Raw genomic sequence first — 27,126 nt, 5'->3', positions numbered from 1 at the left:
AACGGGATTTGTTCATCTAATGCTACAAAGAAGAATTCTCAGTAACTTCTTCGAGTTGCGTGTATTCAACTCACAGAGTTGAACCTTCCTTTAGAGAGAGCAGATTTGAAACACTATTTTTGTCGAATTTGCAAGTGGAGATTTCCAGCGCTTTTCGACCACAGGTAGAAAAGGAAATATCTTCATATATAAAATTGAGAGAATCATTCACAGAAACCACTTTGTGGTGTGTGCGTTCCCCTCACAGAGTTTAACCTTTCTTTTCATAGAGCAGTTTGGAATCTCTCTGTGTGTAACGTCTGCACTTGGATAATTGGACCTCCTTGAGGATTTCGTTGCAAACGGGATTTCTTCATCTCATGCTAGACACAAGAAATCTCAGTAACTTCTTTGAGTTGCATGTATTCAACTGATAGAGTTGAACCTTCCTTTAGAAAGAGCAGATTTGAAACACTCTTTTTGTGGAAATTGCAAGAGGAGATTTCAAGCACTTTGGGGCCAATGGAAGAAAAGGAAATATCTTCGTACAAAAACTACACAGAATCATTCTCAGAAACCATTTTGTGAAGTGTGTGTTCCACTCACAGCGTTTAACCTTTCCTTTCAGAGAGCAGTTTGGAAGCACTCTGTTTGTAACGTCTGCAAGTGGATAATTGGACCTCTTTGAGGATTTCGTTGGAAACGGGATTTCTTCATCGAATGCTAGGCAGAAGAATTCTCAGTAACTTCTTTGAGTTGCGTGTATTCAACTCACAGAGTTGAATCTTCTTTCAGACAGAACAGATTTGAAATACTCTTTTAATCGAATTTGCAAGTGGAGATTTCAAGCGCTTTTTGGCCACAGGTAGAAAAGGAAATATCTTCTTATAAAAACTGCAGAGAATCATTTTCAGAAACCACCTTGTAATGCGTGCGTTCCACTCACAGAGTTTAACTTTTCTTTTCATAGTGCAGTTTGGAAATAATCTGTAAATTCTGCAAGTGGATATTTGGACCTCTTGAGGATTTCGTTGAAAACGGGATTTCTTCATCTAATGCTAGACAGAAGAATCCTCAGAAACTTCTTTGTGTTGCGTGTATTCAACTTACAGAGGTGAACCATCCTTTAGACAGAGCAGATTTGAAACACTCTTAATGTGGAATTTGGAAGTGGAGATCTCATGCGCTTTGGGGCCAACGGCAGAAAAGGAAATATCTTCCTATAAAAACTAGATAGAATCATTCTCAGAAACCACCACATTGTGATGTGTGCGTTCCACTCACAGCTCTTAACCTTTCTTTTCATAGAGCGGTTTGGAAACACTCTGTTTGTAACGTCTGCAAGTGGATAATTGGACCTCTTTCAGGATTTCGTTGGAAACGGGATTTCTTCATCTAATGCTACAAAGAAGAATTCTCAGTAACTTCTTTGGGTTGCGTGTATTCAACTCACAGAGTTGAACCTTCTTTTAGACAGAACAGATTTGAAACACTCCTTTTGTGGAATTTACAAGTGGAGATTTCAAGCGTTTTGATGTCAAAGGTAGAAAAGGGAATACCTGCCTATAAAAACTCTAGAGAATCATTCTGAGAAACCACGTTTTGATGTGTGCGTTCCACTCATAGAGTTTAACCTTTCTTTTCAGTTAGCAGTTTGGAAACACTCTATTTGTAAATTCTGCAAGTGGATACTTGGACGTCTTTGAGGATTTCATTGGAAACGCGATTTCTTCATCTAGTGCTAGACAGAAGAATCCTCAGTAACTTCTTTGGGTTTCGTGTACTCACCTCACAGAGTTGAACCTTCCTTTAGAGAGAGCAGATTTGAAACACTCTTTTTGAGGAATTTGCAAGTGGAGATTTCAAGCGCTTTGGGGCCAATGGAAGAAATGGAAATATCTTCGTATAAAAACTACAGAGAATCATTCTCAGAAACCATTTTGTGATGTTTGCATTCCACTCAAAACGTTTAACCTTTCTTTTCATAGAGCAGTTTGGAAACACTCTGTTTGTAGCGTCTGCAAGTGGATAATTGGACCTCTTTGAGGATTTCGTTGGTAACGGGATTTCTTCATCTAATGCTAGACAGAAAAATTCTCAGTAACTTCTTTGAGTTGCGTGTATTCAACTCACAGAGTTGAATCTTCTTTTAGACAGAACAGATTTGAAACACTCTTTTTATCGAATTTACAAGTGGAGATTTCAAGCGCTTTTCAGCCACAGGTAGAAAAGGAAATATCTTCGCATAAAAACTACAGAGAATCATATTCAGAAACCACCTTGTGATGTGTGCGTTCCACTCACAGAGTTTAACTTTTCTTTTCATAGAGCAGTTTGGAAACACTCTGTTTGTAACGTCTGCAAGCCTATAATTGGACCTCCTTGAGGATTTCGTTGTAAATGCGATTTCTTCATCTAATGCTAGACAGAAGAATTCTCAGTAGCTTCTTTGGGTTGCGTGTATACAACTCACAGAGTTGAAACTTCTTTTAGACAGAACAGAATTGAAACACTTTTTCTGTGGAATTTACAAGTGGAGATTACACGCGCTTTGATGTCAAAGGTAGAAAAGGGAATATCTTCCTATAAAAACTGCAGAGAATCATTCTCAGAAACCAAGTTATGATGTGTGAGTTCCACTCATAGATTTAAACCTTTCTTTCATAGAGCAGTTTGGAAACACTCTGTTTGTAAATTCTGCAAGTGGATAATTGGACCTCTTTGAGGATTTCAATGGAAACGGGATTTCTTCATTTGTGCTAGACAGAAGAATCCTCAGTAACTACTTTGGGTTGCGTGTATTCACCTCACAGAGTTCAACCTTCCTTTAGAGAGAGCAGATTATAAACACTGTTTTTGTGGAATTTGCAGGTGGAGATTTCAAGCAACTTGCGGCCAATGGAAGAAAAGGAAATATCTTCGTATAAAAACTAGAGAGAATCATTCTCAGAAATCATTTTGTGATGTGTTCGTTCCACTCGCATAGATTAACCTTTCTTTTCATAGAGCAGTTTGGAAACACTCTGTTTGTAACGTCTGGATGTGGATATTTGGACCTCCTTGAGGATTTTGTTGTCAACGGGATTTCTTCAACTAATGCTCGACAGAAGAATTCTCAGTAACTTCTTTGTGTTGCTTGTATTCAACTCAGAGTGTTGAACCTTCTTTTAGACAGAGCAGATTTGAAACACTCTTTTTGTGGAATTTACAAGTGGAGATTTCAAGCGCTTTGCTGTCAAAGGTAGAAAAGGAAATATCTTCCTATAAAAACTCCAAAGAATCATTCTCAAAAACCACGTTGTGATGTGTGCATTCCACTCACAGCGTTTAACCTTTCTTTTCAGAGAGCAGTTTGGAAACACTCTGTAAATTCTGCAAGTGGATATTTGGTACTCTTGAGGATTTCGTTGGAAACGGGATTTCTTCATCTAATGCTACAAAGAAGTATTCTCAGTAACTTCTTTGATTTGCGCGTATTCAACTCACAGGGTTGAACCGTCCTTTAGAGAGAGCAGATTTGAAACACTCTTTTTATCCAATTTGCAACTGGAGATTTCCAGCGCTTTTCATCCCCTGGTAGAAAAGGAAATAACTTCATATATAAACTTGAGATAATCATTCTCAGAAACAACTTTGTGTTGTGAGCATTCCACTCACAGAGTTTAACCTTTCTTTGCATAGAGCAGTTTGGAAACTCTCTGTGTGTATCATCTGCAAGTGGATAATTGGACCTCCTTGAGGATTTCGTTGTAAATGGGTTTTCTTCATCTAATGCTAGACAGAAGAAATCTCAGAAACTTCGTTGAGTTGCTTGTATTCAACAAATAGAGTTGAACCTTCCTTTAGACAGAGCAGATTTGAAACACCCTTTTTGTGGAAATTGGAAGTGGAGATTTCAAGCACTTTGGGGCCAACGGAAGAAAAGGAAATATCTTCGTATAAAAACTAGAGAGAATCATTGTCAGAAACCACCACATGGTGATGTGTGCGTTCCACTCACAGCGTTTAACCTTTCTTTTCAGAGAGCAGTTTGGAAACACTCCGTTTGTGACGTCTGCAAGTGGATAATTGGACCTCTTTGAGGATTTCGTAGGAAACGGGATTTCTTCATTTAATGCTAGACAGAAGAATTCTCAGTAACTTCTTTGGGTTGCGTGTATTCAACTCACGGAGTTGAATCTTCTTTTAGACAGAACAGATTTGAAACTCTCTTTTTATCGAATTTACAAGTGGAGATTTCAAGTGCTTTTCGACCACAGGTAGAAAGGGAAATATCTTCGTATAAAAACTCCAGAGAATCATTTTCAGAAACCACCTTGTGATGTCTGCGTTCCACTCACAGAGCTTAACCTTTCTATTCATAGAGCAGTTTGGAAACACCCTGTAACGTCTGCAAGTGGATATTTGGACCTCTTTGAGGATTTCGTTGGAAACGGGATTTCTTCATCTAATGCTAGACAGAAGAAATCTCAGTAACTTCTTTGGGTTGCGTGTATTCAACTCATAGAGTTGAACCTTCCTTTAGACAGAGCAGATTTGAAATACTCTTTTTGTGAAAATTGCAAGTGGAGATTTCAAGCAATTTGGGGCCAATGAAAGAAATGGAAATGTCTTCGTATAAAAACTACAGAGAATCATTCTCAGAAACCATTTTGTGATGTTTGCATTCCACTAAAAACGTTTAACCTTTCTTTTCATAGAGCAGTTTGGAAACACTCTGTTTGTAGCGTCTGCAAGTGGATAATTGGACCTCTTTGAGGATTTCGTTGGTAACGGGATTTCTTCATCTAATGCTAGACAGAAAAATTCTCAGTAACTTCTTTGAGTTGTGTGTATTCAACTCACAGAGTTGAAACTTCTTTTAGACAGAACAGAATTGAAACACTTTTTCTGTGGAATTTACAAGTGGAGATTACACGCGCTTTTATGTCAAAGGTAGAAAAGGGAATATCTTCCTATAAAAACTGCAGAGAATCATTCTCAGAAACCAAGTTATGATGTGTGAGTTCCACTCATAGATTTAAACCTTTCTTTCATAGAGCAGTTTGGAAACACTCTGTTTGTAAATTCTGCAAGTGGATAATTGGACCTCTTTGAGGATTTCAATGGAAACGGGATTTCTTCATATGTACTAGACAAAAGAATCCTCAGTAACTACTTTAGATTGCGTGTATTCACCTCACAGAGTTGAACCTTCCTTTAGAGAGAGCAGATTTTAAACACTGTTTTTGTGGAATTTGCAGGTGGAGATTTCAAGCAATTTGCGGCCAATGGAAGAAAAGGAAATATCTTCGTATAAAAACTACAGAGAATCATTCTCAGAAATCATTTTGTGATGTGTGCGTTCCACTCGCATAGATTAACCTTTCTTTTCATAGAGCAGTTTGGTAACACTCTGTTTGTAACGTCTGGATGTGGATATTTGGACCTCCTTGAGGATTTCGTTGTAAACGGGATTTCTTCAACTAATGCTAGACAGAAGAATTCTCAGTAACTTCTTTGGGTTGCTTGTATTCAACTCACAGAGTTGAACCTTCTTTTAGACAGAGCAGATTTGAAACACTCTTTTTGTGGAATTTACAAGTGGAGATTTCAAGCGCTTTGCTGTCAATGGTAGAAAAGGAAATATCTTCCTATAAAAACTCCAAAGAATCATTCTCAAAAACCACGTTGTGATGTGTGAGTTCCACTCATAGAGTTCAACCTTTCTCTCATGGAGCAGTTTGGAAACACTCTGTTTGCAAATTCTGCAAGTGGATATTTGGTACTCTCGAGGATTTCGTTGGAAACGGGATTTCTTCATCTAATCCTAGAGAGAAGAATCCTCCGCAATTTCTTTGGGTTGCATGTATTCAATTCACAGAGTTGAACCATCCTTTAGACAGAGCAGATTTGAAACACTCTTTTTGTGGAATTTTCAAGTGGAGATCTCATGCGCTTTGGGGCCAATGGCAGAAAAGGAAATATCTTCCTATAAAAACTAGAGAGAACCATTCTCAGAAACCACCACACTGTTATGTGTGTGTTACACTCACAGCGCTTAACCTTTCTTTTCAGAGAGCAGTTTGGAAACACTCCGTTTGTAACGTCTGCAAGTGGATAATTGGACCTCTTTGAGGATTTCGTTGGAAACGGGATTTCTTCATCTAATGCTACAAAGAAGAATTCTCAGTAACTTCTTTGAGTTGCGCATATTCAACTCACAGAGTTGAACCTTCTTTTAGACAGAACAGATTGGAAACACTCCTTTTGTGGAACTTACAAGTGGAGATTTCAAGCCCTTTGATGTCAAAGGTAGAAAAGGGAATACCTTCCTATAAAAACTCTAGAGAACCAATCTGAAAAACCACGTTTTGATGTGTGCGTTCTACTCATAGAGTTTAACCTTTCTTTCATGGAGCAGTTTGGAAACACTCTGTTTGTAAATTCTGCAATTGGATACTTGGACCTCTTTGAGGATTTCGTTGGAAACGGGATTTCCTCATCTAGTGCTAGACAGAAGAATCCTCAGTAACTTCTTTGGGTTCCGTGTATTCACCTAACAGAGTTGAGCTTTCCTTTAGAGAGAGCATATTTGAAACACTCTTTTTGTGGAATTTGCAAGTGGAGATTTCAAGCGCTTTGGGACCAATTGTAGAAAAGGAAATATCTTGGTATGTAAACTAGAAAGAATCATTCTCAGAAACCACTTTGTGATGTGTGCATTCCACTTGCAGCGTTGAACCTTTCCTTTCATAGAGCAGTTTGGAAACACTCTGTTTGTAACATCTGCAAGTAGATATTTGGACCTCTTTGAGGATTTGGTTGGAAACTGGATTTCTTCATCTATTGCTAGAGAGAAGAATTCTCAGTAACTTCTTTGGGTTGTGTGTATTCAACTCACAGATTTGAACCTTCATTTAGAGAGAGCAGATTTCTAACACTCTTTTTGTGGAATTAGCAAGTGGAGATTTCAAGCGCTTTGTGGACAAATGTAGAAAAAGAAATATCTTCCTATATAAACTAGAGAGAATCATTCTCAGAAACCTCTTTGTGATGTGTGCGTTCCACTCACAGCGTTTAACCTTTCTCTTCATAGAGCAGTCTCGAAACACTCTGTTTGTAAAGTCTGCAAGTTGATATCTGGACCTCCTTGCGGATTTCTATGGAAACGGTATTTCTTCATGTAATGGTAGACAGAAGAATTCTCAGTAACTTCTTTGGGTTGCGTGTACTCAACTCACAGAGTTGAACCTTCCTTTAGACAGAGAAGATTTGAAACACTCTTTTTGTGGAAATTGCAGGTGGATATTTCTAGCAATTTGCGGCCAACGGAAGAAAAGGAAATATCTTCGTAAAAGAACTACAGAGAATCATTCTCAGAAATCATTTTGTGATGTGTGCGTTCCACTCTCAGAGTTTAACCTTTCTTTTCATAGAGCACTTTGGAAACACTCTGTTTGTAACGTCTGGATGTGGATATTTGGACCTCCTTGAGGATTTCATTGTAAACTGGAGTTCTTAATCTAATGGCAGACAGAAGAATTCTCAGTAACTTCTTCGGGTTGCGTGTTTTCAACTCACAGAGTTGAACCTTCTTTTAGACAGAACAGATTTGAAACACTCTTTTTGTGGGATTTACAAGTGGAGATTTCAAGCGCTTTGCTGTCAAAGGTAGAAAAGGAAATATCTTCCTATAAAAACTCCAAAGAATCATTCTCAAAAACCACGTTGTGATGTGTGAGTTCCACTCATGGAGTTTCACCTTTCAGTCATGGAGCAGTTTGGAAACACTCTGTTTGTAAATTCTGCAAGTGGATATTTGGTACTCTTGAGGATTTCGTTGGAAACGGGATTTCTTCATCTAATCCTAGACAGAAGAATCCTCCGTAGCTTCTTTGGGTTGCGTGTATTCAATTCACAGAGTTGAACCATCCTTTAGACAGAGCAGATTTGAAACACTCTTTTTGTGGAATTTTCAAGTGTAGATCTCATGCGCTTTGGGGCCAATGGCAGAAAAGCAAATATCTTCCTATAAAAACTAGAGAGAACCATTCTCAGAAACCACCACACTGTTAAGTGTGTGTCACACTCACAGCGCTTGACCTTTCTTTTCAGAGAGCTGTTTGGCAACACTCCCATTGTAACGTCTGCCAGTGGATAATTTTACCTCCTAGAGGATTTCGTTGGAAACGGGATTGCTTCATCTAATGCTACAAAGAAGAATTCTCCGTAACTTCTTTGAGTTGCGCGTATTCAACTCACACAGTTGAACCTTCTTTTAGACAGAACAGATTTGAAACACTCTTTTTGTGGAATTTACAAGTGGAGATTTCAAGCGCTTTGCTGTCAAAGGTAGAAAAGGAAATATCTTCCTATAAAAACTCCAGAGAATCATTCTCAGAATCCACGTTGTGATGTGTGAGTTCCACTCATAGAGTTCAACCTTTCTTTCATGGAGCAGTTTGGAAATACTCTGTTTGTAAATTCTGCAAGTGGATATTTGGACCTCCTGAGGATTTCGTTGGAAACGGGATTTCTTCATCTAATGCTAGACAGAAGTTTCCTCTGTAATTTCTTTGGTTTGCGTGTTTTCAACTCACAGGGTTGAACCATCCTTTAGACAGAGCAGATTTGAAACACTCTTTTTGTGGAATTTCCAAGTGGAGATCTAATGAGCTTTGGGACCAGTGGCAGAAAAGGAAATATCTTGCTATAAAAACTAGGGAGAATCTTTCTCAGAAATCACCACAATGTGATGTGTGCGTTACACTCACAGGGCTTAACCTTTCTTTTCATAGAGCGGTTTGTAAACACTCTGTTTGTAACGTCTGCAAGTGGATAATTGCATCTCTTTGAGGATTTCGTTGGAAACGGGATTTGTTCATCTAATGCTACAAAGAAGAATTCTCAGTAACTTCTTCGAGTTGCGTGTATTCAACTCACAGAGTTGAACCTTCCTTTAGAGAGAGCAGATTTGAAACACTATTTTTGTCGAATTTGCAAGTGGAGATTTCCAGCGCTTTTCGGCCACAGGTAGAAAAGGAAATATCTTCATATATAAAATTGAGAGAATCATTCACAGAAACCACTTTGTGGTGTGTGCGTTCCCCTCACAGAGTTTAACCTTTCTTTTCATAGAGCAGTTTGGAATCTCTCTGTGTGTAACGTCTGCACTTGGATAATTGGACCTCCTTGAGGATTTCGTTGCAAACGGGATTTCTTCATCTCATGCTAGACACAAGAAATCTCAGTAACTTCTTTGAGTTGCATGTATTCAACTGATAGAGTTGAACCTTCCTTTAGAAAGAGCAGATTTGAAACACTCTTTTTGTGGAAATCGCAAGAGGAGATTTCAAGCACTTTGGGGCCAATGGAAGAAAAGGAAATATCTTCGTACAAAAACTACACAGAATCATTCTCAGAAACCATTTTGTGATGTGTGTGTTCCACTCACAGCGTTTAACCTTTCCTTTCAGAGAGCAGTTTGGAAGCACTCTGTTTGTAACGTCTGCAAGTGGATAATTGGACCTCTTTGAGGATTTCGTTGGAAACGGGATTTCTTCATCGAATGCTAGGCAGAAGAATTCTCAGTAACTTCTTTGAGTTGCGTGTATTCAACTCACAGAGTTGAATCTTCTTTCAGACAGAACAGATTTGAAATACTCTTTTAATCGAATTTGCAAGTGGAGATTTCAAGCGCTTTTTGGCCACAGGTAGAAAAGGAAATATCTTCTTATAAAAACTGCAGAGAATCATTTTCAGAAACCACCTTGTAATGCGTGCGTTCCACTCACAGAGTTTAACTTTTCTTTTCATAGTGCAGTTTGGAAATAATCTGTAAATTCTGCAAGTGGATATTTGGACCTCTTGAGGATTTCGTTGAAAACGGGATTTCTTCATCTAATGCTAGACAGAAGAATCCTCAGAAACTTCTTTGTGTTGCGTGTATTCAACTTACAGAGGTGAACCATCCTTTAGACAGAGCAGATTTGAAACACTCTTAATGTGGAATTTGGAAGTGGAGATCTCATGCGCTTTGGGGCCAACGGCAGAAAAGGAAATATCTTCCTATAAAAACTAGATAGAATCATTCTCAGAAACCACCACATTGTGATGTGTGCGTTCCACTCACAGCTCTTAACCTTTCTTTTCATAGAGCGGTTTGGAAACACTCTGTTTGTAACGTCTGCAAGTGGATAATTGGACCTCTTTCAGGATTTCGTTGGAAACGGGATTTCTTCATCTAATGCTACAAAGAAGAATTCTCAGTAACTTCTTTGGGTTGCGTGTATTCAACTCACAGAGTTGAACCTTCTTTTAGACAGAACAGATTTGAAACACTCCTTTTGTGGAATTTACAAGTGGAGATTTCAAGCGTTTTGATGTCAAAGGTAGGAAAGGGAATACCTGCCTATAAAAACTCTAGAGAATCATTCTGAGAAACCACGTTTTGATGTGTGCGTTCCACTCATAGAGTTTAACCTTTCTTTCATGGAGCAGTTTGGAAACACTCTATTTGTAAATTCTGCAAGAGGATACTTGGACGTCTTTGAGGATTTCATTGGAAACGCGATTTCTTCATCTAGTGCTAGACAGAAGAATCCTCAGTAACTTCTTTGGGTTTCGTGTACTCACCTCACAGAGTTGAACCTTCCTTTAGAGAGAGCAGATTTGAAACACTCTTTTTGAGGAATTTGCAAGTGGAGATTTCAAGCGCTTTGGGGCCAATGGAAGAAATGGAAATATCTTCGTATAAAAACTACAGAGAATCATTCTCAGAAACCATTTTGTGATGTTTGCATTCCACTCAAAACGTTTAACCTTTCTTTTCATAGAGCAGTTTGGAAACACTCTGTTTGTAGCGTCTGCAAGTGGATAATTGGACCTCTTTGAGGATTTCGTTGGTAACGGGATTTCTTCATCTAATGCTAGACAGAAAAATTCTCAGTAACTTCTTTGAGTTGCGTGTATTCAACTCACAGAGTTGAATCTTCTTTTAGACAGAACAGATTTGAAACACTCTTTTTATCGAATTTACAAGTGGAGATTTCAAGCGCTTTTCGGCCACAGGTAGAAAAGGAAATATCTTCGCCTAAAAACTACAGAGAATCATATTCAGAAACCACCTTGTGATGTGTGCGTTCCACTCACAGAGTTTAACTTTTCTTTTCATAGAGCAGTTTGGAAACACTCTGTTTGTAACGTCTGCAAGCCTATAATTGGACCTCCTTGAGGATTTCGTTGTAAATGCGATTTCTTCATCTAATGCTAGACAGAAGAATTCTCAGTAGCTTCTTTGGGTTGCGTGTATACAACTCACAGAGTTGAAACTTCTTTTAGACAGAACAGAATTGAAACACTTTTCTGTGGAATTTACAAGTGGAGATTACACGCGCTTTGATGTCAAAGGTAGAAAAGGGAATATCTTCCTATAAAAACTGCAGAGAATCATTCTCAGAAACCAAGTTATGATGTGTGAGTTCCACTCATAGATTTAAACCTTTCTTTCATAGAGCAGTTTGGAAACACTCTGTTTGTAAATTCTGCAAGTGGATAATTGGACCTCTTTGAGGATTTCAATGGAAACGGGATTTCTTCATTTGTGCTAGACAGAAGAATCCTCAGTAACTACTTTGGGTTGCGTGTATTCACCTCACAGAGTTCAACATTCCTTTAGAGAGAGCAGATTATAAACACTGTTTTTGTGGAATTTGCAGGTGGAGATTTCAAGCAACTTGTGGCCAATGGAAGAAAAGGAAATATCTTCGTATAAAAACTAGAGAGAATCATTCTCAGAAACCATTTTGTGATGTGTTCGTTCCACTCGCATAGATTAACCTTTCTTTTCATAGAGCAGTTTGGAAACACTCTGTTTGTAACGTCTGGATGTGGATATTTGGACCTCCTTGAGGATTTTGTTGTCAACGGGATTTCTTCAACTAATGCTCGACAGAAGAATTCTCAGTAACTTCTTTGTGTTGCTTGTATTCAACTCAGAGTGTTGAACCTTCTTTTAGACAGAGCAGATTTGAAACACTCTTTTTGTGGAATTTACAAGTGGAGATTTCAAGCGCTTTGCTGTCAAAGGTAGAAAAGGAAATATCTTCCTATAAAAACTCCAAAGAATCATTCTCAAAAACCACGTTGTGATGTGTGCGTTCCACTCACAGCGTTTAACCTTTCTTTTCAGAGAGCAGTTTGGAAAAACTCTGTAAATTCTGCAAGTGGATATTTGGTACTCTTGAGGATTTCGTTGGAAACGGGATTTCTTCATCTAATGCTACAAAGAAGTATTCTCAGTAACTTCTTTGATTTGCGCGTATTCAACTCACAGGGTTGAACCGTCCTTTAGAGAGAGCAGATTTGAAACACTCTTTTTATCCAATTTGCAACTGGAGATTTCCAGCGCTTTTCATCCCCTGGTAGAAAAGGAAATAACTTCATATATAAACTTGAGATAATCATTCTCATAAACAACTTTGTGTTGTGAGCATTCCACTCACAGAGTTTAACCTTTCTTTGCATAGAGCAGTTTGGAAACTCTCTGTGTGTATCATCTGCAAGTGGATAATTGGACCTCCTTGAGGATTTCGTTGTAAATGGGTTTTCTTCATCTAATGCTAGACAGAAGAAATCTCAGAAACTTCGTTGAGTTGCTTGTATTCAACAAATAGAGTTGAACCTTCCTTTAGACAGAGCAGATTTGAAACACCCTTTTTGTGGAAATTGGAAGTGGAGATTTCAAGCACTTTGGGGCCAACGGAAGAAAAGGAAATATCTTCGTATAAAAACTTGAGAGAATCATTGTCAGAAACCACCACATGGTGATGTGTGCATTCCACTCACAGCGTTTAACCTTTCTTTTCAGAGAGCAGTTTGGAAACACTCCGTTTGTGACGTCTGCAAGTGGATAATTGGACCTCTTTGAGGATTTCGTAGGAAACGGGATTTCTTCATTTAATGCTAGACAGAAGAATTCTCAGTAACTTCTTTGGGTTGCGTGTATTCAACTCACGGAGTTGAATCTTCTTTTAGACAGAACGGATTTGAAACTCTCTTTTTATCGAATTTACAAGTGGAGATTTCAAGTGCTTTTCGACCACAGGTAGAAAGGGAAATATCTTCGTATAAAAACTACAGAGAATCATTTTCAGAAACCACCTTGTGATGTCTGCGTTCCACTCACAGAGCTTAACCTTTCTATTCATAGAGCAGTTTGGAAACACCCTGTAACGTCTGCAAGTGGATATTTGGACCTCTTTGAGGATTTCGTTGGAAACGGGATTTCTTAATCTAATGCTAGACAGAAGAAATCCCAGTAACTTCTTTGGGTTGCGTGTATTCAACTCATAGAGTTGAACCTTCCTTTAGACAGAGCAGATTTGAAACACTCTTTTTGTGAAAATTGCAAGTGGAGATTTCAAGCACTTTGGGGCCAATGAAAGAAATGGAAATGTCTTCGTATAAAAACTACAGAGAATCATTCTCAGAAACCATTTTGTGATGTTTGCATTCCACTAAAAACGTTTAACCTTTCTTTTCATAGAACAGTTTGGAAACACTCTGTTTGTAGCGTCTGCAAGTGGATAATTGGACCTCTTTGAGGATTTCGTTGGTAACGGGATTTCTTCATCTAATGCTAGACAGAAAAATTCTCAGTAACTTCTTTGAGTTGTGTGTATTCAACTCACAGAGTTGAAACTTCTTTTAGACAGAACAGAATTGAAACACTTTTTCTGTGGAATTTACAAGTGGAGATTACACGCGCTTTTATGTCAAAGGTAGAAAAGGGAATATCTTCCTATAAAAACTGCAGAGAATCATTCTCAGAAACCAAGTTATGATGTGTGAGTTCCACTCATAGATTTAAACCTTTCTTTCATAGAGCAGTTTGGAAACACTCTGTTTGTAAATTCTGCAAGTGGATAATTGGACCTCTTTGAGGATTTCAATGGAAACGGGATTTCTTCATTTGTGCTAGACAGAAGAATCCTCAGTAACTACTTTGGATTGCGTGTATTCACCTCACAGAGTTGAACCTTCCTTTAGAGAGAGCAGATTTTAAACACTGTTTTTGTGGAATTTGCAGGTGGAGATTTCAAGCAATTTGCGGCCAATGGAAGAAAAGGAAATATCTTCGTATAAAAACTACAGAGAATCATTCTCAGAAATCATTTTGTGATGTGTGCGTTCCACTCGCATAGATTAACCTTTCTTTTCATAGAGCAGTTTGGTAACACTCTGTTTGTAACGTCTGGATGTGGATATTTGGACCTCCTTGAGGATTTTGTTGTCAACGGGATTTCTTCAACTAATGCTAGACAGAAGAATTCTCAGTAACTTCTTTGGGTTGCTTGTATTCAACTCACAGGGTTGAACCTTCTTTTAGACAGAGCAGATTTGAAACACTCTTTTTGTGGAATTTACAAGTGGAGATTTCAAGCGCTTTGCTGTCAATGGTAGAAAAGGAAATATCTTCCTATAAAAACTCCAAAGAATCATTCTCAAAAACCACGTTGTGATGTGTGAGTTCCACTCATAGAGTTCAACCTTTCTCTCATGGAGCAGTTTGGAAACACTCTGTTTGCAAATTCTGCAAGTGTATATTTGGTACTCTCGAGGATTTCATTGGAAACGGGATTTCTTCATCTAATCCTAGACAGAAGAATCCTCCGCAATTTCTTTGGGTTGCATGTATTCAATTCACAGAGTTGAACCATCCTTTAGACAGAGCAGATTTGAAACACTCTTTTTGTGGAATTTTCAAGTGGAGATCTCATGCGCTTTGGGGCCAATGGCAGAAAAGGAAATATCTTCCTATAAAAACTAGAGAGAACCATTCTCAGAAACCACCACACTGTTATGTGTGTGTTACACTCACAGCGCTTAACCTTTCTTTTCAGAGAGCAGTTTGGAAACACTCCGTTTGTAACGTCTGCAAGTGGATAATTGGACCTCTTTGAGGATTTCGTTGGAAACGGGATTTCTTCATCTAATGCTACAAAGAAGAATTCTCAGTAACTTCTTTGGGTTGCGTGTTTTGAACTCACAGAGTTGAACCTTCTTTTAGACAGAACAGATCTGAAACACTCTTTTTGTGAAATTTGCAGGTGGAGATTTCAAGCGCTTTGCTGTCAAAGGTAGAAAAGTAAATATCTTCCTTTAAAAACTCCAGAGAATCATTCTCAGAAACCACGTTGTGATGTGTGAGTTCCACTCATAGAGTTTAAACTTTCTTTCATGGAGCAGCTTGGAAATACTCTGTTTGTAAATTCTGCAAGTGGATATTTGGACCTCCTGAGGATTTCGTTGGAAACCGGATATCTTCATCTAATGCTAGACAGAAGTATCCTCCGTAACTTCTTTGGTTTGCGTGTTTTCAACTCACAGGGTTGAACCATCCTTTAGACAGAGCAGATTTGAAACACTCTTTTTGTGGAATTTCCAAGTGGAGATTTCAAGCGCTTTGCTGTCAAAGGTAGAAAAGGAAATATCTTCCTATAAAAACTCCAAAGAATCATTCTCAAAAACCACGTTGTGATGTGTGAGTTCCTCTCTCAGAGTTTCACCTTTCTGTGATGGAGCAGTTTGGAAACACTCTGTTTGTAAATTCTGCAAGTGGATATTTGGTACTCTTGAGGATTTCGTTGGAAACGGGTTTTCTTCATCTAATCCTAGACAGAAGAATCCTCCGTAACTTCTTTGGGTTGCGTGTATTCACCTCACAGAGTTGAACCATCCTTTAGACAGAGCAGATTTGAAACACTCTTTTTGTGGAATATGCAAGTGGAGATCTCATGCGCTTTGGGGCCAATGGCAGAAAAGGAAATTTCTTCCTATAAAAACTAGAGAGAATCATTCTCAGAAACCACCACATTGTTATGTGTGTGTTACACTCACAGCGCTTGACCTTTCTTTTCAGAGAGCAGTTTGGAAACACTCCCATTGTAACGTCTGCCAGTGGATAATTTTACCTCCTTGAGGATTTCGTTGGAAACGGGATTTCTTCATCTAATGCTACAAAGAAGAATTCTCCGTAACTTCTTTGAGTTGCGCGTATTCAACTCACACAGTTGAACCTTCTTTTAGACAGAACAGATTTGAAACACTCTTTTTGTGGAATTTACAAGTGGAGATTTCAAGCGCTTTGCTGTCAAAGGTAGAAAAGGAAATATCTTCCTATAAAAACTCCAGAGAATCATTCTCAGAATCCACGTTGTGATGTGTGAGTTCCACTCATAGAGTTCAACCTTTCTTTCATGGAGCAGTTTGGAAATACTCTGTTTGTAAATTCTGCAAGTGGATATTTGGACCTCCTGAGGATTTCGTTGGAAACGGGATTTCTTCATCTAATGCTAGACAGAAGTTTCCTCTGTAATTTCTTTGGTTTGCGTGTTTTCCACTCACAGGCTTGAACCATCCTTTAGACAGAGCAGATTTGAAACACTCTTTTTGTGGAATTTCCAAGTGGAGATCTAATGAGCTTTGGGACCAGTGGCAGAAAAGGAAATATCTTGCTATAAAAACTAGGGAGAATCTTTCTCAGAAATCACCACAATGTGATGTGTGCGTTACACTCACAGGGCTTAACCTTTCTTTTCATAGAGCGGTTTGTAAACACTCTGTTTGTAACGTCTGCAAGTGGATAATTGCATCTCTTTGAGGATTTCGTTGGAAACGGGATTTGTTCATCTAATGCTACAAAGAAGAATTCTCAGTAACTTCTTCGAGTTGCGTGTATTCAACTCACAGAGTTGAACCTTCCTTTAGAGAGAGCAGATTTGAAACACTATTTTTGTCGAATTTGCAAGTGGAGATTTCCAGCGCTTTTCGGCCACAGGTAGAAAAGGAAATATCTTCATATATAAAATTGAGAGAATCATTGACAGAAACCGCTTTGTGATGTGTGCGTTCCCCTCACAGAGTTTAACCTTTCTTTTCATAGAGCAGTTTGGAATCTCTCTGTGTGTAACGTCTGCACTTGGATAATTGGACCTCCTTGAGGATTTCATTGCAAACGGGATTTCTTCATCTCATGCTAGACAGAAGAAGTCTCAGTAACTTCTTTGAGTTGCATGTATTCAACTGATAGAGTTGAACCTTCCTTTAGAAAGAGCAGATTTGAAACACTCTTTTTGTGGAAATCGCAAGAGGAGATTTCAAGCACTTTGGGGCCAATGGAAGAAAAGGAAATATCTTCGTACAAAAACAACACAGAATCATTCTCAGAAACCATTTTGTGATGTGTGTGTTCCACTCACAGCGTTTAACCTTTCCTTTCAGAGAGCAGTTTGGAAGCACTCTGTTTGTAACGTCTGCAAGTGGATAATTGGACCTCTTTGAGGATTTCGTTGGAAACGGGATTTCTTCATCGAATGCTAGGCAGAAGAATTCTCAGTAACTTCTTTGAGTTGCGTGTATTCAACTCACAGAGTTGAATCTTCTTTCAGACAGAACAGATTTGAAATACTCTTTTAATCGAATTTGCAAGTGGAGATTTCAAGCGCTTTTTGGCCACAGGTAGAAAAGGAAATATCTTCTTATAAAAACTGCAGAGAATCATTTTCAGAAACCACCTTGTAATGCGTGCGTTCCACTCACAGAGTTTAACTTTTCTTTTCATAGTGCAGTTTGGAAATAATCTGTAAATTCTGCAAGTGGATATTTGGACCTCTTGAGGATTTCGTTGAAAACGGGATTTCTTCATCTAATGCTAGACAGAAGAATCCTCAGAAACTTCTTTGTGTTGCGTGTATTCAACTTACAGAGGTGAACCATCCTTTAGACAGAGCAGATTTGAAACACTCTTAATGTGGAATTTGGAAGTGGAGATCTCATGCGCTTTGGGGCCAACGGCAGAAAAGGAAATATCTTCCTATAAAAACTAGATAGAATCATTCTCAGAAACCACCACATTGTGATGTGTGCGTTCCACTCACAGCTCTTAACCTTTCTTTTCATAGAGCGGTTTGGAAACACTCTGTTTGTAACGTCTGCAAGTGGATAATTGGACCTCTTTCAGGATTTCGTTGGAAACGGGATTTCTTCATCTAATGCTACAAAGAAGAATTCTCAGTAACTTCTTTGGGTTGCGTGTATTCAACTCACAGAGTTGAACCTTCTTTTCGACAGAACAGATTTGAAACACTCTTTTTGTGGAATTTACAAGTGGAGATCTCATGCGCTTTGGGTCCAATGGCAGAAAAGGAAATATCTTCCTACAAAAACTAGAGAGAATCATTCTCAGAAACCACCACATTGTTATGTGTGTGTTACACTCACAGCGCTTAACCTTTCTTTTCAGTTAGCAGTTTGGAAACACTCCGTTTGTAACGTCTGCAAGTGGATAATTGGACCTCTTTGAGGATTTCGTTGGAAACGGGATTTCTTCATCTAATGCTACAAAGAAGAATTCTCAGTAACTTCTTTGAGTTGCGCGTATTCAACTCACAGGGTTGAACCTTCCTTTAGAGAGAGCAGATTTGAAACACTCTTTTTATCGAATTTGCAAGTGGAGATTTCCAGCGCTTTGCTGTCAAAGGTAGAAAAGGAAATATCTTCATATATAAACTTGAGAGAATCATTCTCAGAAACCACTTGGTGATGTGAGCATTCCACTCACAGAGTTTAACCTTTCTTTGCATAGAGCAGTTTGGAAGCTCTCTGTGTGTTACATCTGCAAGTGCATCATTGGACCTCCCTGAGGATTTCATTGTAAACGGGTTTTCTTCATCTAATGTTAGACAGAAGAAATCTCAGTAACTTCTTTGAGTTGCGTGTATTCAACAAATAGAGTTGTACCTTCCTTTAGACAGAGCAAATTTGAAACACTCTTTTTGTGGAAATTGCAAGTGGAGATTTCAAGCACTTTGGGGCCAATGGAAGTAAAGGAAATATCTTCATATAAAAACTAGAGAGAATCATTGTCAGAAACCACCACATTGTGATGTGTGCGTTCCACTCACAGCGTTTAACCTTTCTTTTCAGAGAGCAGTTTGGAAACACTCCGTTTGTGACGTCTGCAAGTGGATAATTGGACCTCTTTGAGGATTTCGTTGGAAACGGGATTTCTTCATCTAATGCTAGACAGAAGAATTCTCAGTAACTTCCTTGGGTTGTGTGTACTCAACTCACAGATTTGAACCTTCCTTTAGACAGAGAAGATTTGAAACACTCTTTTTGTGGAAATTGCAAGTGGAGATTTCAAGCGCTTTGGGGCCAATTGTAGAAAAGGAAAAATCTTCGTACTTAAACTAGGGGGAATCATTCTCAGAAACCACTTTGTGATGTGTGCGTTCCACTCACAGCGTTCAACCTTTCTTTTCATAGAGTAGTTTGGAAACACTCTGTTTTTAACATCTGCAAGTAGATATTTGGACTTGTTAAGGATTTTTTTGGAAACGGGATTTCTTCATCTAATGCTAGACAGAAAAATTCTCAGTAACTTCTTTGGGTTGTGTGTATTCAACTCACAGAGTTGAACCTTCCTTTAGAGAGAGCCGATTTCTAACACTCTTTTTGTGTAATTAGCAAGTGGAGATTTCAAGCGCTTTGTGGACAAATGTACAAAAGGAAATATCTTCCTATATGAACTAGAGAGAATCATTCTCAGAAACGTCTTTGTGATGTGTGCGTTCCACTCACAGCGTTGAACCTTTCTTTTCGTAGAGCAGTCTCGAAACACTCTGTTTGTAACGTCTGCAATTTGAAATCTGGACCTCCTTGCGGATTTCTATGGAAACGGGATTTCTTCATCTAATGCTAGACAGGAGTATTCTCAGTAACTTCTTTGGGTTGCATGTACCCAACTAACAGACTTGAACCTTCCTTTAGACAGAGAAGATTTGAAACACGCTTTTTGCAGAAATTGCAAGTGGAGATTTGTAGCAATTTGCTGACAATGGAAGAAAAGGAAATATCTTCGCAAAAGAACTACAGAGAATCATTCTCAGAAATCATTTTGTGATGTGTGCGTTCCACTCACAGAGTTTAACCTTTCTTTTCATAGAGCAGTTTGGAAACACTCTGTTTGTAACGTCAGGATGTGGATAGTTGGACCTCCTTGAGGAATTCGTTGTAAAGTGGATTTCTTAATCTAATGGCAGACAGAAGAATTCTCAGTAACTTCTTTGGGTTGCGTGTATTCAACTCACAGAGTTGTACCTTCTTTTAGACAGAACAGATTTGAAACACTCTTTTTGTGGAATTTACAAGTGGAGATCTCATGCGCTTTGGGTCCAATGGCAGAAAAGGAAATATCTTCCTATAAAAACTAGAGAGAATCATTCTCAGAAACCACCACATTGTTATGTGTGTGTTACACTCACAGCGCTTAACCTTTCTTTTCAGTTAGCAGTTTGGAAACACTCCGTTTGTAACGTCTGCAAGTGGATAATTGGACCTCTTTGAGGATTTCGTTGGAAACGGGATTTCTTCATCTAATGCTACAAAGAAGAATTCTCAGTAACTTCTTTGAGTTGCGCGTATTCAACTCACAGGGTTGAACCTTCCTTTAGAGAGAGCAGATTTGAAACACTCTTTTTATCGAATTTGCAAGTGGAGATTTCCAGCGCTTTGCTGTCAAAGGTAGAAAAGGAAATATCTTCATATATAAACTTGAGAGAATCATTCTCAGAAACCACTTGGTGATGTGAGCATTCCACTCACAGAGTTTAACCTTTCTTTGCATAGAGCAGTTTGGAAGCTCTCTGTGTGTTACATCTGCAAGTGCATCATTGGACCTCCCTGAGGATTTCATTGTAAACGGGTTTTCTTCATCTAATGTTAGACAGAAGAAATCTCAGTAACTTCTTTGAGTTGCGTGTATTCAACAAATAGAGTTGTACCTTCCTTTAGACAGAGCAAATTTGAAACACTCTTTTTGTGGAAATTGCAAGTGGAGATTTCAAGCACTTTGGGGCCAATGGAAGTAAAGGAAATATCTTCATATAAAAACTAGAGAGAATCATTGTCAGAAACCACCACATTGTGATGTGTGCGTTCCACTCACAGCGTTTAACCTTTCTTTTCAGAGAGCAGTTTGGAAACACTCCGTTTGTGACGTCTGCAAGTGGATAATTGGACCTCTTTGAGGATTTCGTTGGAAACGGGATTTCTTCATCTAATGCTAGACAGAAGAATTCTCAGTAACTTCCTTGGGTTGTGTGTACTCAACTCACAGATTTGAACCTTCCTTTAGACAGAGAAGATTTGAAACACTCTTTTTGTGGAAATTGCAAGTGGAGATTTCAAGCGCTTTGGGGCCAATTGTAGAAAAGGAAAAATCTTCGTACTTAAACTAGGGGGAATCATTCTCAGAAACCACTTTGTGATGTGTGCGTTCCACTCACAGCGTTCAACCTTTCTTTTCATAGAGTAGTTTGGAAACACTCTGTTTTTAACATCTGCAAGTAGATATTTGGACTTGTTAAGGATTTTTTTGGAAACGGGATTTCTTCATCTAATGCTAGACAGAAAAATTCTCAGTAACTTCTTTGGGTTGTGTGTATTCAACTCACAGAGTTGAACCTTCCTTTAGAGAGAGCCGATTTCTAACACTCTTTTTGTGTAATTAGCAAGTGGAGATTTCAAGCGCTTTGTGGACAAATGTACAAAAGGAAATATCTTCCTATATGAACTAGAGAGAATCATTCTCAGAAACGTCTTTGTGATGTGTGCGTTCCACTCACAGCGTTGAACCTTTCTTTTCGTAGAGCAGTCTCGAAACACTCTGTTTGTAACGTCTGCAATTTGAAATCTGGACCTCCTTGCGGATTTCTATGGAAACGGGATTTCTTCATCTACTGCTAGACAGGAGTATTCTCAGTAACTTCTTTGGGTTGCATGTACCCAACTAACAGACTTGAACCTTCCTTTAGACAGAGAAGATTTGAAACACGCTTTTTGCAGAAATTGCAAGTGGAGATTTGTAGCAATTTGCTGACAATGGAAGAAAAGGAAATATCTTCGCAAAAGAACTACAGAGAATCATTCTCAGAAATCATTTTGTGATGTGTGCGTTCCACTCACAGAGTTTAACCTTTCTTTTCATAGAGCAGTTTGGAAACACTCTGTTTGTAACGTCAGGATGTGGATAGTTGGACCTCCTTGAGGAATTCGTTGTAAAGTGGATTTCTTAATCTAATGGCAGACAGAAGAATTCTCAGTAACTTCTTTGGGTTGCGTGTATTCAACTCACAGAGTTGTACCTTCTTTTAGACAGAACAGATTTGAAACACTCTTTTTGTGGAATTTACAAGTGGAGATCTCATGCGCTTTGGGTCCAATGGCAGAAAAGGAAATATCTTCCTATAAAAACTAGAGAGAATCATTCTCAGAAACCACCACATTGTTATGTGTGTGTTACACTCACAGCGCTTAACCTTTCTTTTCAGTTAGCAGTTTGGAAACACTCCGTTTGTAACGTCTGCAAGTGGATAATTGGACCTCTTTGAGGATTTCGTTGGAAACGGGATTTCTTCATCTAATGCTACAAAGAAGAATTCTCAGTAACTTCTTTGAGTTGCGCGTATTCAACTCACAGGGTTGAACCTTCCTTTAGAGAGAGCAGATTTGAAACACTCTTTTTATCGAATTTGCAAGTGGAGATTTCCAGCGCTTTGCTGTCAAAGGTAGAAAAGGAAATATCTTCATATATAAACTTGAGAGAATCATTCTCAGAAACCACTTGGTGATGTGAGCATTCCACTCACAGAGTTTAACCTTTCTTTGCATAGAGCAGTTTGGAAGCTCTCTGTGTGTAACATCTGCAAGTGCATCATTGGACCTCCCTGAGGATTTCATTGTAAACGGGTTTTCTTCATCTAATGTTAGACAGAAGAAATCTCAGTAACTTCTTTGAGTTGCGTGTATTCAACAAATAGAGTTGTACCTTCCTTTAGACAGAGCAAATTTGAAACACTCTTTTTGTGGAAATTGCAAGTGGAGATTTCAAGCACTTTGGGGCCAATGGAAGTAAAGGAAATATCTTCGTATAAAAACTAGAGAGAATCATTGTCAGAAACCACCACATTGTGATGTGTGCGTTCCACTCACAGCGTTTAACCTTTCTTTTCAGAGAGCAGTTTGGAAACACTCCGTTTGTGACGTCTGCAAGTGGATAATTGGACCTCTTTGAGGATTTCGTTGGAAACGGGATTTCTTCATCTAATGCTAGACAGAAGAATTCTCACTAACTTCCTTGGGTTGTGTGTACTCAACTCACAGATTTGAACCTTCCTTTAGACAGAGAAGATTTGAAACACTCTTTTTGTGGAAATTGCAAGTGGAGATTTCAAGCACTTTGGGGCCAATTGAAGAAAAGGAAAAATCTTCGTACTTAAACTAGGGGGAATCATTCTCAGAAACCACTTTGTGATGTGTGCGTTCCACTCACAGCGTTCAACCTTTCTTTTCATAGAGCAGTTTGGAAACACTCTGTTTTTAACATCTGCAAGTAGATATTTGGACTTGTTAAGGATTTTTTTGGAAACGGGATTTCTTCATCTAATGCTAGACAGAAAAATTCACAGTAACTTCTTTGGGTTGTGTGTATTCAACTCACAGAGTTGAACCTTCCTTTAGAGAGAGCCGATTTCTAACACTCTTTTTGTGTAATTAGCAAGTGGAGATTTCAAGCGCTTTGTGGACAAATGTACAAAAGGAAATATCTTCGCAAGAGAACTACAGAGAATCATTCTCAGAAATCATTTTGTGATGTGTGCGTTCCACTCACAGAGTTTAACCTTTCTTTTCATAGAGCAGTTTGGAAACACTCTGTTTGTAACGTCAGGATGTGGATAGTTGGACCTCCTTGAGGAATTCGTTGTAAAGTGGATTTCTTAATCTAATGGCAGACAGAAGAATTCTCAGTAACTTCTTTGGGTTGCGTGTATTCAACTCACAGAGTTGTACCTTCTTTTCGACAGAACAGATTTGAAACACTCTTTTTGTGGAATTTACAAGTGGAGATCTCATGCGCTTTGGGTCCAATGGCAGAAAAGGAAATATCTTCCTATAAAAACTAGAGAGAATCATTCTCAGAAACCACCACATTGTTATGTGTGTGTTACACTCACAGCGCTTAACCTTTCTTTTCAGTTAGCAGTTTGGAAACACTCCGTTTGTAACGTCTGCAAGTGGATAATTGGACCTCTTTGAGGATTTCGTTGGAAACGGGATTTCTTCATCTAATGCTACAAAGAAGAATTCTCAGTAACTTCTTTGAGTTGCGCGTATTCAACTCACAGGGTTGAACCTTCCTTTAGAGAGAGCAGATTTGAAACACTCTTTTTATCGAATTTGCAAGTGGAGATTTCCAGCGCTTTGCTGTCAAAGGTAGAAAAGGAAATATCTTCATATATAAACTTGAGAGAATCATTCTCAGAAACCACTTGGTGATGTGAGCATTCCACTCACAGAGTTTAACCTTTCTTTGCATAGAGCAGTTTGGAAGCTCTCTGTGTGTTACATCTGCAAGTGCATCATTGGACCTCCCTGAGGATTTCATTGTAAACGGGTTTTCTTCATCTAATGTTAGACAGAAGAAATCTCAGTAACTTCTTTGAGTTGCGTGTATTCAACAAATAGATTTGTACCTTCCTTTAGACAGAGCAAATTTGAAACACTCTTTTTGTGGAAATTGCAAGTGGAGATTTCAAGCACTTTGGGGCCAATGGAAGTAAAGGAAATATCTTCGTATAAAAACTAGAGAGAATCATTGTCAGAAACCACCACATTGTGATGTGTGCGTTCCACTCACAGCGTTTAACCTTTCTTTTCAGAGAGCAGTTTGGAAACACTCCGTTTGTGACGTCTGCAAGTGGATAATTGGACCTCTTTGAGGATTTCGTTGGAAACGGGATTTCTTCATCTAATGCTAGACAGAAGAATTCTCAGTAACTTCCTTGGGTTGTGTGTACTCAACTCACAGATTTGAACCTTCCTTTAGACAGAGAAGATTTGAAACACTCTTTTTGTGGAAATTGCAAGTGGAGATTTCAAGCGCTTTGGGGCCAATTGTAGAAAAGGAAAAATCTTCGTACATAAACTAGAGGGAATCATTCTCAGAAACCACTTTGTGATGGGTGCGTTCCACTCACAACGTTGAACCTTTCTTTTCAGTGAGCAGTTTGGGAACACTCTGTTTGTGACATCTGCAAGTAGATATTTGGACCTGTTTGAGGATATTGTTGGAAACGGGATTTCTTCATCTATTACTAGACAGAAAAATTCTCAGTAACTTCTTTGGGTTGTGTGTATTCAACTCACAGAGTTGAACCTTCCTTTAGAGAGAGCCGATTTCTAACACTCTTTTTGTGTAATTAGCAAGTGGAGATTTCAAGCGCTTTGTGGACAAATGTACAAAAGGAAATATCTTCCTATATGAACTAGAGAGAATCATTCTCAGAAACGTCTTTGTGATGTGTGCGTTCCACTCACAGCGTTGAACCTTTCTTTTTGTAGAGCAGTCTCGAAACACTCTGTTTGTAATGTCTGCAATTTGAAATCTGGACCTCCTTGCGGATTTCTATGGAAACGGGATTTCTTCATCTAATGCTAGACAGGAGTATTCTCAGTAACTTCTTTGGGTTGCATGTACCCAACTAACAGACTTGAACCTTCCTTTAGACAGAGAAGATTTGAAACACGCTTTTTGCGGAAATTGCATGTGGAGATTTGTAGCAATTTGCTGCCAATGGAAGAAAAGGAAATATCTTCGCAAAAGAACTACAGAGAATCATTCTCAGAAATCATTTTGTGATGTGTGCGTTCCACTCACAGAGTTTAACCTTTCTTTTCATAGAGCAGTTTGGAAACACTCTGTTTGTAACGTCAGGATGTGGATAGTTGGACCTCCTTGAGGAATTCGTTGTAAAGTGGATTTCTTAATCTAATGGCAGACAGAAGAATTCTCAGTAACTTCTTTGGGTTGCGTGTATTCAACTCACAGAGTTGTACCTTCTTTTAGACAGAACAGATTTGAAACACTCTTTTTGTGGAATTTACAAGTGGAGATCTCATGCGCTTTGGGTCCAATGGCAGAAAAGGAAATATCTTCCTATAAAAACTAGAGAGAATCATTCTCAGAAACCACCACATTGTTATGTGTGTGTTACACTCACAGCGCTTAACCTTTCTTTTCAGTTAGCAGTTTGGAAACACTCCGTTTGTAACGTCTGCAAGTGGATAATTGGACCTCTTTGAGGATTTCGTTGGAAACGGGATTTCTTCATCTAATGCTACAAAGAAGAATTCTCAGTAACTTCTTTGAGTTGCGCGTATTCAACTCACAGGGTTGAACCTTCCTTTAGAGAGAGCAGATTTGAAACACTCTTTTTATCGAATTTGCAAGTGGAGATTTCCAGCGCTTTGCTGTCAAAGGTAGAAAAGGAAATATCTTCATATATAAACTTGAGAGAATCATTCTCAGAAACCACTTGGTGATGTGAGCATTCCACTCACAGAGTTTAACCTTTCTTTGCATAGAGCAGTTTGGAAGCTCTCTGTGTGTAACATCTGCAAGTGCATAATTGGACCTCCCTGAGGATTTCATTGTAAACGGGTTTTCTTCATCTAATGTTAGACAGAAGAAATCTCAGTAACTTCTTTGAGTTGCGTGTATTCAACAAATAGAGTTGTACCTTCCTTTAGACAGAGCAAATTTGAAACACTCTTTTTGTGGAAATTGCAAGTGGAGATTTCAAGCACTTTGGGGCCAATGGAAGTAAAGGAAATATCTTCGTATAAAAACTAGAGAGAATCATTGTCAGAAACCACCACATTGTGATGTGTGCGTTCCACTCACAGCGTTTAACCTTTCTTTTCAGAGAGCAGTTTGGAAACACTCCGTTTGTGACGTCTGCAAGTGGATAATTGGACCTCTTTGAGGATTTCGTTGGAAACGGGATTTCTTCATCTAATGCTAGACAGAAGAATTCTCAGTAACTTCCTTGGGTTGTGTGTACTCAACTCACAGATTTGAACCTTCCTTTAGACAGAGAAGATTTGAAACACTCTTTTTGTGGAAATTGCAAGTGGAGATTTCAAGCGCTTTGGGGCCAATTGTAGAAAAGGAAAAATCTTCGTACTTAAACTAGGGGGAATCATTCTCAGAAACCACTTTGTGATGTGTGCGTTCCACTCACAGCGTTCAACCTTTCTTTT

Source organism: Gorilla gorilla, chromosome Y (genome assembly GCF_029281585.2).
Source record: "Gorilla gorilla gorilla isolate KB3781 chromosome Y, NHGRI_mGorGor1-v2.1_pri, whole genome shotgun sequence".
Classification (NCBI taxonomy): Eukaryota; Metazoa; Chordata; class Mammalia; order Primates; family Hominidae; genus Gorilla; species Gorilla gorilla.
Note: the sequence above shows the minus strand (reverse complement) of the source record.